Source organism: Elephantulus edwardii, unplaced genomic scaffold (genome assembly GCF_000299155.1).
Source record: "Elephantulus edwardii isolate Elephantulus edwardi_28Jun2011 unplaced genomic scaffold, EleEdw1.0 scaffold00051, whole genome shotgun sequence".
NCBI lineage: Eukaryota > Metazoa > Chordata > Mammalia > Macroscelidea > Macroscelididae > Elephantulus > Elephantulus edwardii.
Genome location: NW_006399801.1, coordinates 7,023,212 through 7,034,669, shown reverse-complemented (window position 1 = coordinate 7,034,669; position 11,458 = coordinate 7,023,212). Strand labels below are relative to the sequence as shown.

Below are 11,458 nucleotides of genomic sequence, written 5' to 3'. Positions count from 1 at the left end.
CTCGGTCATGTCTGTTTCCCAACAGAAACTACTACATTCGTCTATCAGAATCTTCTGCCACTGAGCTGATTCTGACTTTTGACAAACTCACATGTCAGAGTAAACTGTGCACCTAAAGGTTTTCGATGGCTGATCTTTGGGAAGTAGATGGTCTCTCTTTTGAAGTGCTTCTGGTCAGACTCCAAACTCCAACTTTTTAGTTACCACGTGAGTATGTTAACCATTTGTACCACCAAAGGACTTAAAAAATTTGTTTAGAGGGTGATAAAATTCAACTGCCATTGAGTTGATTCTGACTCATATCAGCCCTCCATCAGGTTCTGAGGCTGTACACTTTATGGAGGAGACACCCATTTTTCTTCTATGGAGATGCTGGGGGCTCCTTTGGGTTAGCAGCACAACTCGCTACAGACTTTACCACCAGAGCCCACCCATAAAATGATAAAAGAGACTAAAATTTCCAATCTGGTCTCTAAATGTAAAAGGCGACCAAATCTTCTACATTCTCAAGCATGATGTCCCTTTCCAATAAATCGCATGATGTCCCTCTCCAATAAATCGCTTTTCCAAGCAGCATGCCCAAAGTATGTGAGACAAAGCTTCATCATTGTTGTCTCCAAAGAGCACTCTGGTTACACCTTCTCCAAGACATATCACATGTTTGTTCTATAGGAAGTCCATGGGATATTTAGTACTCCTCTCCAACACCACAGTTCAGTTCTTCTTCTGTCATCCTTATTCACTGGCCAGCTCTCAGCAGCATAGCAAGTGACTGAAAAGACCATTGCCTGAGTACTAACATCACTGCTCCTCAATAAGGTAGAGGGACAGCGAAAGAGAGGAAGACCCTTGGGCAGGTGGACTGACCCAGTGACTGTAGCAATAGGCTCAAGCATGTCAGAGATTGTGAGAGTGACACAAGGTGGGACAGGGTTCACATCTGTTGTTCATAGGGTTGCTATGAATTGTACTTAGTTCCACAGCACTTCACAACAATAACTACCAAACCTACACATTTTATCTCTTTAAAAAAATGTCAGTAGTCTCTCTCAAATGACCACTAAGTCACCAGAAGTGGTTCGAACCTACCAGCTGCTCCATAGGGGAAAGATGGGCAGCAATCTCCTTCTGTGTCATTTACTGCCTTTGAAAACCCACTGGAGGGTCAGTTCCAACTAGATGGTACATAACAACAAAAAACGTTTTTAGAATAAAAATATTTCTCATTATAACTATTTTAATTCTACAATCCATTGACATTCATTCTCTTCACAATCCTTTGTAACTATCACCATTTCAAAACTTTCTCAACACGTTAAAACAGAAATTCTGGACCATGAAGCAGTTTCTCTCCATGTTCCCCTGCCCCCAGCTCCTAGTAACCTCTAATTTACTTTCTGTCTCTATGGATTTGCCTACTTTAGAGTTTTTTCCCTCTGGAATAAAATACCAAAACCATAATTGGGATCCAGGGTTTGAAGATGATGGCGGCAAGTCAGCATTCTCCCCTCAGCATCTTGGAAACCATCCCAAATGGCAAGAAAAGAAACCACAAACTCCATTTTCGGTGATGCAAGGAGGAAGTGAATACCATGAAAGAGGTGGCAGAGTTGCCAAAAGAAGTGATGACCCAGCAGGAGTGCCTGCAGCAGAAAGCTGGAAGACGGCCAGGTGGCTGTGGAGTTCAGAAAGGGCTAGCACACAATCTGCTGGAAGGTGAGGCATACGGGCTGGTCCGCTGGCAGCTCTGGAGCTCTGCCGCAGCAGGAGAGCTCTAAGGAGCAGAGAAGGCAAAGGAAGGTGGACACGAGCACACTGCTTGCAAGAAGCAGCCCTTCTGGACGGGGCGGCAATGGGCTCCTCCACACAGTGAAGCTGGAGCTTGTAGCTGAAGAGTTCAAGGCTAGAGAAGCTCACATAAAACAGCAGGCTCCTAGAGAAGTCTCAGTCAGGTTGGTGTAAGAATAAATTCATCTCTTACAAGGAAAAATAAACTAGAACAGGGAGAGCAGATTGAAAAGGAAAAACGGCAAGAGATTACTCTTGAAAGAGCCCTACACTGCTCTCCATCTCATTCAGGACAAGGCTCAAAGTCACGACAATGGCCCAGAAAGTGGAATCTGCTCCCTCTCTTTTACCTACTAGATCTCATCTCTTAACACTCACTGGCTCCCACCTCACTGCCCTCCTTTTTATTCCATTAACAGGCTGGCATCAGGGCCACTCCCCTAACCGCTTCGCTGGCTTCCAGGAGCTCTGGTAGTCTAGTCCACAGGTAGTCAAGCTGCCAACCTAAAGGTCATGCCTGGAGGTCTGAATCTACCAGTAGCTTCTCTGGAGAGAGATAGGCAATTTCCTCCTATGCATTTACAGCCTCAGAAAACCTCTGGTGGGTCAGCCATGAGGTCTGACTCCTCTAACCTGGAAGCTCTTCCTCAGATAACCACATGGCTTGCTCCTCATCTCCATTAAGCCATTGCTTACATGACAGCATTCTGTGAGGTCTTCCATGACCAGCTCTATTTAAAATTGCTGTAGCCCCTAATGACACAGACTCATTCTCCTCTAAGGTCTCTCTAAAACACTACCCATCTACTCGTTTGATTTCTTGTCTGTTCCTTACCTACTGGGATGTAGACACCACCTAGGTAGAGTGACTGACAAATGAATAATCATTTGCCAGGAGGAAAAAAAGATCAATCCAAACCCAAACAGTGCTGCAAAGCAAATAGAAATTATGAACATAAAATATATATGTTGTTGTTGTTGTTATGTGCTGTCGAGTCGCTTGCGACTCATAGCGACCCTATGTACAACAGCCCTAAACTCCGCTCTGTCCTGTGCAAATTGCACTGTCTCTGACACTCCCATCCCAATTATCCCAGTCACTGAATCAATCCACCTCATAGAGGGCCTTCCTCTCCTGCACTGTCCCTCCACCCTCCCAAGCATGATGTCCCTCTCTAAGGACCGGTCTCTCCTCACAACATGTCCAAAGTATGTTAGACGGAGCCTCAGAATCCTTGCCTCCAAGGAGCCACCCGCTTTAACCCTTTCCAGGACAAATCTGTTTGTTTTCCTAGCAGTCCATGGTATTCTCAATACTCTTCTCCAGCACCACAGCTCAAAGGCATCAATTCTCCTTCTATCCTCCTTGGTCATTGTCCAACTCTCTGATGCATAACAAGTGATTGTGAAGACCATGGCCTGTATCAGACGCACCTTAGTCTCCAGAGAGACACCATTGCTCTTCAGTACTTTGGAGAGGTCCCTAACAGCAGACTTTCCCATGGCAATGCGCCTTTTAATTTCCTGGATGCTGGTGCCAAGACTGTTGACTATGGAGCCAAGCAAACTAAAGCTGTTTACAATCTCAATCTCTTCACCATCCATCCTGATGCTGCCAATTGGTCCAGTGGTAAAAATCTTTGTCTTCTTGACATTGAGCCTCAATCCATATTGGAGGCTGCAGTCCTTGACACTCTGCAGCAGGCGCTTCAGGTCCTCTTCAGTTTCAGCAAGCAGGGTTGTGTCATCCGCATAACGCAGATTGTTGATAAATCGTCCACCAATCTTGACCCCACATTTCTCCTCATAGAGGATGAAATGGTGAGGCTACAGGAGGTGGGGGGAATAATAGGAGCTTGGTGGGGGGGAAAGGTGTAGAAATAAATTTCAGGAAAAGAGGTAAAGTGAAAGTCAAATAAATGAAAACAAATTTAAAATTTAAGAAAGAACTGAAGGGAGCTCTGGTGGCTTAGTGGCAAGAAGGTACACGATTCGACTGTTGTCTTCATTATGGAATGACGCTCAACATCAAGAAGACAAAGATTCTCACCACTGGGCCAAATGGCAACACCATGACAGATGGAGAAGATATTGAGCTTGTTAACAATTACAGCTTGCTCAGCTTCACAAACAACACTCTTGGCACCAGCAATCAGGAAATCAAAAGATGAATTGCACTGGGAAAATCTGCTGTCAGGGACCTCTTCAGAGCACGGGAAATGCAACAAAAATGTCAGTCTAGAAACCAAGGTGTGCCTGATCCAGGCCATGGCCTTTGCAATTACTTGCTATGCATCAGAGATCTGGACAATGACTAAGGATAACAGAAGAATCAATGCCTTCGAGTTGTGGTGCTGGAGAAGAATCTTAAACATACCATGGACCATCGAGAAAACAAATAGGTTTGTCCTGGAGACGGTGAAACCAAATTTTGGAGGCTAGGATTTTGAAGTTCTATCTCACATACTTTGTGCATGTGGCCAGGAGAGATCAGTCCTTGTAGAAGGACATCATGTTTGAAAGGATGGAGGGACAGTGCAGGGGAGAAAGACCCAGGATGAGATGGACTGATATAAAATCTAGGGCAATGAGGGTTGGTGTGTCATAATCACTGAGACTGGCTCAGGACAAGACAGGCTTCAGAGCTGCTGTATATATAGGGTTGCTATAGGTTGCAGGCTACTGAATAGCACATTACAACATTTACAAAGGTAAGTAAGTTGTTGTTGTGAGGCACTGTCAGGTCGAGTGCAACTCATAGCAAACCCATGAATAGCCAGTGTGAACTCTGCCCTATTCTGCGTCATCTTCGTTATCCCACAAATACTCAAGCCCATTGATGAAATCACCGTGTCACTCCATCTCAGTGGAGACCTTCCTCTCCTTTGCCAATTCTTCATCTTTCCAAGCACTCTGTCCCTCTCCAGTGAATAGTCTTGCCTAGCTACATGTTCAAAGAATGAAGGATAAAGCTTCACCCTCTCTGCCTCCAAGGAGTACTTCTTCTGCACCTTCTCCAAGACATATCTCTGTTTATTTAGCAGTCTATGGAATATTCAGTAACTTTCCTCCAGTACCACAACTCAGACGCATCAATTCTTCTTCTGTCATGCTTACTCACTATCCAGGTCCCTGATATGTAACAGGTGATTGAGAAGACCATGGATCAGGAACACTTTAGTCTTCAAACTGTCATTATTGCTCCTTAGCACTTTGGAGAGGTCCCTGACAGCAGACTTGCCCAATGTAATACATCTCCTAATTTCCTGACTGCTGGTACCAAGGGTGCCGATTGTTGATCCAAGGAAGATTAAATTGTTGACAGCTTCAATCTTTTCTCCATCTTTCATAATGCTGACTGTTGGTCTTGTAGTGAGGATCTTTGTTTTTCCTCATGTTGACAAGCAATCCATACTGAAAACTGCGTCCTTGATCTTCTGCAGTGTCTCAAGTCCTTTTCACCCTCAGCAAGCAAGGTTGTGTCATCTGCCTAACACCGGTTATTGATGAGCTTTCCTCCAACCAGGATGCACGTTCTTCCTCATAAAGTCCAGCTTCTCAAATTATCTGCTCAACATACAGATTGAACAAGTATGGAGAAAGGAGACAACCCTGATACACTCTTTTCTTAATTTTAAACCATGCAGAGTTCCTAATATTTTAAGAATAACTTAAAAACCAAACACATGTTAACAGGAAAAATTTAAAATGAGTAAATGATATGAACAAAGAGTTTACAGATGAGAAAATACAAATTGCCAAAGAACTGTGAAATGATGCTAAATATCAACAATAACGTAACTAAAAAAAAATAACTACAATTATCCCAAGAGCCATTCCCCACATATTAGTCAAAAGATCAGAAAGTCTGATCACACAATGCAGGTGAGCACAGGGGCTTAGAGGTGAGGCTGGCAGGCCCTGTCATGCATTGCTGGGAGGGAGTCTAAAACACTAGACACTAACTCCTATGGGCCATTTGACATACCAAAACACTTCGCAAACACATGAACTCAGCAATTCCACTTTGAGAAATTTCCCTCAGATATGTCTGTACATGTGAAACGACTTAACAGTTAATGCTTTGCAAAATCATGTGAGACTAGTATTACAAATTTCAACAACAGGAAAATGGTGATTTGTTTTAATGGTGATTAGTATTTCTTGGAGATCATATTCATATAAAACGAGACGATATGCTTTGTTTTTTAAAGTTATGTATTGCAAGTTTTGGAAGAGAGATAGAAAAAGAACATTTGTACATAATATGTACAAAATGTCTTTGAATCACAAGAAGTTGATAGCTTTGGCTGTCCCAGAGAAAATACATGAGTAAGCTGGCTACAGAAGTCGGGAATAGATGGCATTTACATTACAGAAGTAAGTGTTCAAACAAATTAATGGAATATCTATCTAAAAAAAAGATGAAATCGTTTTTCAATACATTGTCAGTTTGAGAACTAAGGTGGATCATCTGTTCAGGCCATAGTCTCTCCAATCACTTGTTATGCATGTGAGAGCTGGACAATAAATAAGGATGACAGAAGAATTGTTATCTCTAAACTGTGGTGTTGAAGAAGAGCGCTGAATATCCCACAGACTGTCAAAAGAACAAACAAATATATCTTGGAGAAGGTGCAGCCAGAGTGCTTCATAGAGGCAAAGATGACAAAGCTTCAAATCACATACTTTGGGCACATTGTTAGGAGAGGCTACTCCTTGGAGAGAGACACCATGCTTGGAAGGGTGGAGGGACAGTGAAGGACAGGAAGACCTTCAGCCAGATAGATAGACATAGTGACTGCAGTAATGGGCTTGAGTGTGTCTGAGATTGTGAGGACAGGACAGGGTTCAGATCTGTTGTTTGTAGGGTCACTATGGGTTGTGCTTGACGGCATCTAACAACAACATTGTTCGTAGGGTCACTATGGCTCCACAGCACATACCAACAACAATAAAGGTACAGTTCTCTCCCTAAAGACACTAAAATGATTGTATGCTAAAAATCAAACATCTTTGGAGTGTCTCTTACTTTTTACTTGAACACAACTGCTAAAGAAATAAAAGCGTCTTAGTTAAATGATTCAGCCATTCAGTCTCCATTATTTCTTCATTGATAGGCCTGCACCATGATGAGCTACAACAGGCCCTAAGTATTCCCAAGAGACCATAATGTATTTCAACAAGTTCTTCCTTCCTAAATTTTCAGTAAAACCCTTAAAACCGCCTTGGATTCTTACTCTACATTTGATCTAGAGATCTCCTAGACCAATAGCAAGTTGCCCTTTTATTTGCCAGCAAGGAAGCAAATGCACTGAAGTAGCTAATTAATGAAAAAAAAAATTCCCAAGTTAAGCCCTGAGTTGGATGGAAAACATGAGCCCCGACATCTAATTGCTTCCTGAAACACTCCTTCTTACTTAGCACTCCGAGACCCATTATTGCTTGGAAAATGGAAATCAGAAACATTGAAGAGAGTTCAACTTGACAGTATCACTATGTCCACTATTCTGTGTAGGTAAACAGTTTAGCATCTTGCTTGGAAAACTGAATAACTGATCACTAGATTTCTCCACCATGGCAGTAGCATGTGGTGTTTACTGAAGCATCAAAGACAAAAAATTTTGATAGTCTCCCTATTATTAAAAGTGAGACAATGTTCCTAGCAATCTCATTCCTAAATTTTGCCAAGTGAAACAAAAGCTTATGTTGACACAAAACCCTAAACACTACTAGCGGCTTTATTCATAATGGACTAATGTCCTTTAATGGGTAAATGGTAAAATAAAACCCCTGTGGTATTTCTTTATAAAAGGAAATTACTTACCAATAAAAAAGGAACTGGTGGCCTAATGGTAACAATCTGTGCTGCAATCCCGAAGGTACATACATGGTTCAAATCCACAAGCTGCTCCCTTGTAGAAGGATGAGCAATCTTCTCCCATGTCATTACTGCCTCTGAAAACCTGCTGGAGGGTCAGCTATGGGTCAGTTGCAACTTGATGGCACGCAACAACAAGTGATGCAGCCAGATTCAATATCGAATAACAGATCTATGCCACTTACATGAGATCTTGGAAAAGGCAAATCGCTGACACTAAAAATCTCTTGATCAGCACTTCCAGGTGCTGCGGAGGAGGAACTGAACACAAGGTGTACAAGGCAATTTTAGGGGGTAAAGGAGATGTTCTATATCTTGTGATAATGAGTGTTCTATTGTACGCAATTTTACTTCAATTATTAAAATGCTAAGATAAACAATTATAAACAGAAATGATAATTATACTTGTTTCTAAACAAGTGGACTATTTCATAAAAGTGATTAATATTGAAGTGAAAATATCTTCAATCATTTAATATGCAGGCAAAAGACAATAAATAAAGTCCAAGGAATTGAGGGCTTTCAACTGTGGTGTTAGTGATGAATAGTAATGAACAAAAGAGGAAAAAACAAACAAGCCATTAACCAAAACCATCTTGGAAGAAGTGCTCCTCAAATACAAAAATGCTAAGAACTCACGCCACATACTTTGGATGTGTTAATGTGTATGAGAAGAGAAACACTGCCTAGAGAAAGACATAATGCTTCATAAAGTAGAGGACCCGTGAGAAAAAGGAAGACCCTCAACAAGATGGAATGACTCAGTGGCAGCAAAAATGGGCTCAGGCAGAGCAGAGATTCTGAGGATGGTGCGCAAACCTGGCATGCTTCTTTCCGTCAAACATGAAACTGACACACACAGTTACGGTCAAAACACCATATATACAATATCATCATCATTCAGTAAATATTTTTGTATGGTTAGATGGTGTCATAAAGTCTTGGCTGTTCACTAAAACACTGGTGGGTTGAAAAGATTGGCTTTTTAAAAATTCAAATAAATGTCAACCCATGATCATCTTTAAAAAGTGTACCACTTCAAAATTAAAATATTGCCAAGTACAAAAGTTAATGGGGTTCTGTAAAGAGAGCAGAGGCAGCATAAAGATAACCATATATGACCAGTACTAAATGCACAAGGGGAAACTGCCCCATCAACAATATCCACAAAATCTAATTCCATGAGGTCAGATATGGCCCTTCACACTCTTGCAACCCTATCTAGTAAATTCTACTATCAATCCTACTGCCCTAATGGGCCAGAAATCCTTTGCAATAGCTACAAGAGGCTTACACAGAAACATACTCATGATTAGGGGGCTTATTAGGGAAGTTAACAGGTTACAATACATGTTAGCAACAAGACACTATTTCTTAGGGCAGTTTCTGAAGTGTGCTCACAGGCCCTTCCTCCTTGTGTTTTGTAGGCCAGTTACAAGGCTCTCTTAGTCCTGCCAACTAAGGCATTCCTGCCACCCACTCCCCTCCCCAAGTCCTCCAGCAAGCTTGGGCGAAGTCTCCTAGTTCTAGCTCCATGAGGTAGCAGTCTCAAGGTCAGCCCTGTCCCACATTGAGTCTCTGGTTCTCTGCTGTGGCTGCTGCTACTCTCCAGTAGGTTTGGCCGGTGAAGAATCTCTGAATATACACTACATTTCCTGCTGCTTCACCTTTGCTGGTGGTGAGATTCCCAAGTTTCTGCCACTCAATCTGTGCAATTTAAACCTGTGAAATGGCAAAACTAGCTAACCCCCTGCTTGTTTCCATTCAACCATGTGGCAAAGTGAAGAGCAATGCCCTAGGAAAACCATTTTGAACAAAAGATTCACTGCACTGCAAGTTCAATGGTAAATATGGACCAAAGGAGGTGAAAAATTTGTTGTTCCACCAAAGAGTTTATTCAAAGTGGTGTGTGGGAGGTCAGTGGTAGAAGTCTCTCAACTAGCTGTCAGTAGAGGCCTGTGTCCTATAGCAATGCTTACCAGGCATTAGCGGAATTTCCAGATACGAAAGGCTGGGAAGAAGGGCCTGGTGATCTAGCTCTGTAAACCAATCAATAAATTCTATGAATCATAATTGTCTCATCTCACTGTATGCATGGAACTGTCATGAATCAGGGATAGCTCAACTGCAGTCCACAATAACAAAATTTACTTAAGTTTTCGGTTGTTTCAACAGTTTAAATGTTTAGCTGATAACCAAAAGGTTAAAGGTTTGAGCTCATTCTGAAGTGCCTCAGTGGAAAGGCTTGCTGATCTCACAGAAATTAGAAGTCTATTGCACTAAGACAAGGTTTTAGGACTGAATCCACTCCTGGAAACTTTTTTCAGCCATAAAATAGCCTGGCCTAGGAAATAAGCAACTCCTGGTAGGACTGTATTCTATAGAATAACCATCTATAAGAGACCAAAAGTGGGTTCTTTTTCCCATCTTGCAAGATGGTGGGTGAAAAGCCAGACACCAAGGGGAAAGACGCCTGAGGCCAAGCCTGAAGCCAAGAAAGAAGATGCTAGCGGCAAAGTTAAAAAGGCCAAGGCCAAGGGCAAAACGCCCAGGAAGGTGAAGCCCCACTGCAGCACCAATCCTGTCCTAGTCAGGGAAATCGGCAGGCATTCCCGATAGGCCATGTATTCCAGGACTAACATGTACAAGAGGAAGTACTCAGTCACTAAGTTGAAAAGGAGAAGGTTCTTGCTACTGTCAAAAAACCTGGTGGTGGTGATAAGAATGGTGGCATCTGAGTGAGGAAACGTCATAAAATGCCTAGGTATTACCTGAGACGTGCCTTGGACTCCGTTGAGCCATGGCAAAAACCCCTTCAGTCAGCACGTGAGGAGGCTGTGTCCTAGCATCACACCCAGGGCAGTTCTGAAAATCCTCACAGGGCATCACAGAGGCAAGAAGAGAGTAGTTTTCCTGAAGCAGCTGGATAGTGGCTTGCTCCTTGTAACTGGGTTTCTGAACTTCAATCGAGTTCCTCTGCGGAGAAAGAATCTCGCTGACTCTTCAAGAAGCAGCAGCTAGCTGTGTAAGCCCCACCACCAGGAGAGTGAGATCTTCAACAACACAGAGAAGGAGAAATATGAGATTACAGAGCAGAGCAAGGTTGATCAGAACGCTGTGGGCTCCCAACCAGAACCATCCCTCAGCCCAAAAGCTATCTGCATTCTTTATTTTCTCTCACCAATGGAGTTTATCCTCACAGGTTTAGAAGAGTATGCTACTCTCAAAAGATAAGAAGGAGCAGCAAGGTCAAGGAAGGGGGGTTAATTTCTAAGCAGAAGCTACATTATAAACAAAAAGAGATGGTCTATCTGGGAAATGACAGTTGTTCAAGGCAGAGGGAAAATCTGTGATACAGATATGAGTTAAGGGGGATTAAAGGGAAGGGAGAATAGAAACATGGTGAGAAACTTCTGGCTACAATTAGGAGCAGGACAGAAGTCAAAGATGCCAACAAGGAGGTCTCTGACATGATCTAACTGAGAAATGCCAGAGACCTGAACTGAAAAGCTAGAGAAGAGACAGCGGAGAAGAATAAACCTATACCAAATCTTAAGTAACTGTCACAATGAATTGTCACCACCTCTATAATACTTCTTGCCATGGAGAGATCCCATGTATACAGAAAAGAAGTCTGTTCTATAGGGTTTTCAATGGCTTGTTTTTCAGAAGTAGACTGGCAGGCCTTTCTTCTAAGCCACCTCTGTCTCGGTGAACCTGAACCGCCAAGCTTTTGATTAGGAGCTGAGTGCTTACCTCTGTGCACCACTCAGGGACTTCTCACAACCA

General features: G+C 42.6%; 1 pseudogene; it reads left to right on the top strand.

Annotated features, from left to right (window-relative positions):
* Window positions 1-1,570: 1,570 nt before the first annotated feature.
* On the top strand, window positions 1,571-10,690 carry LOC102873492 (annotated as a pseudogene).
* The last annotated feature ends 768 nt before the right edge of the window (window positions 10,691-11,458 follow it).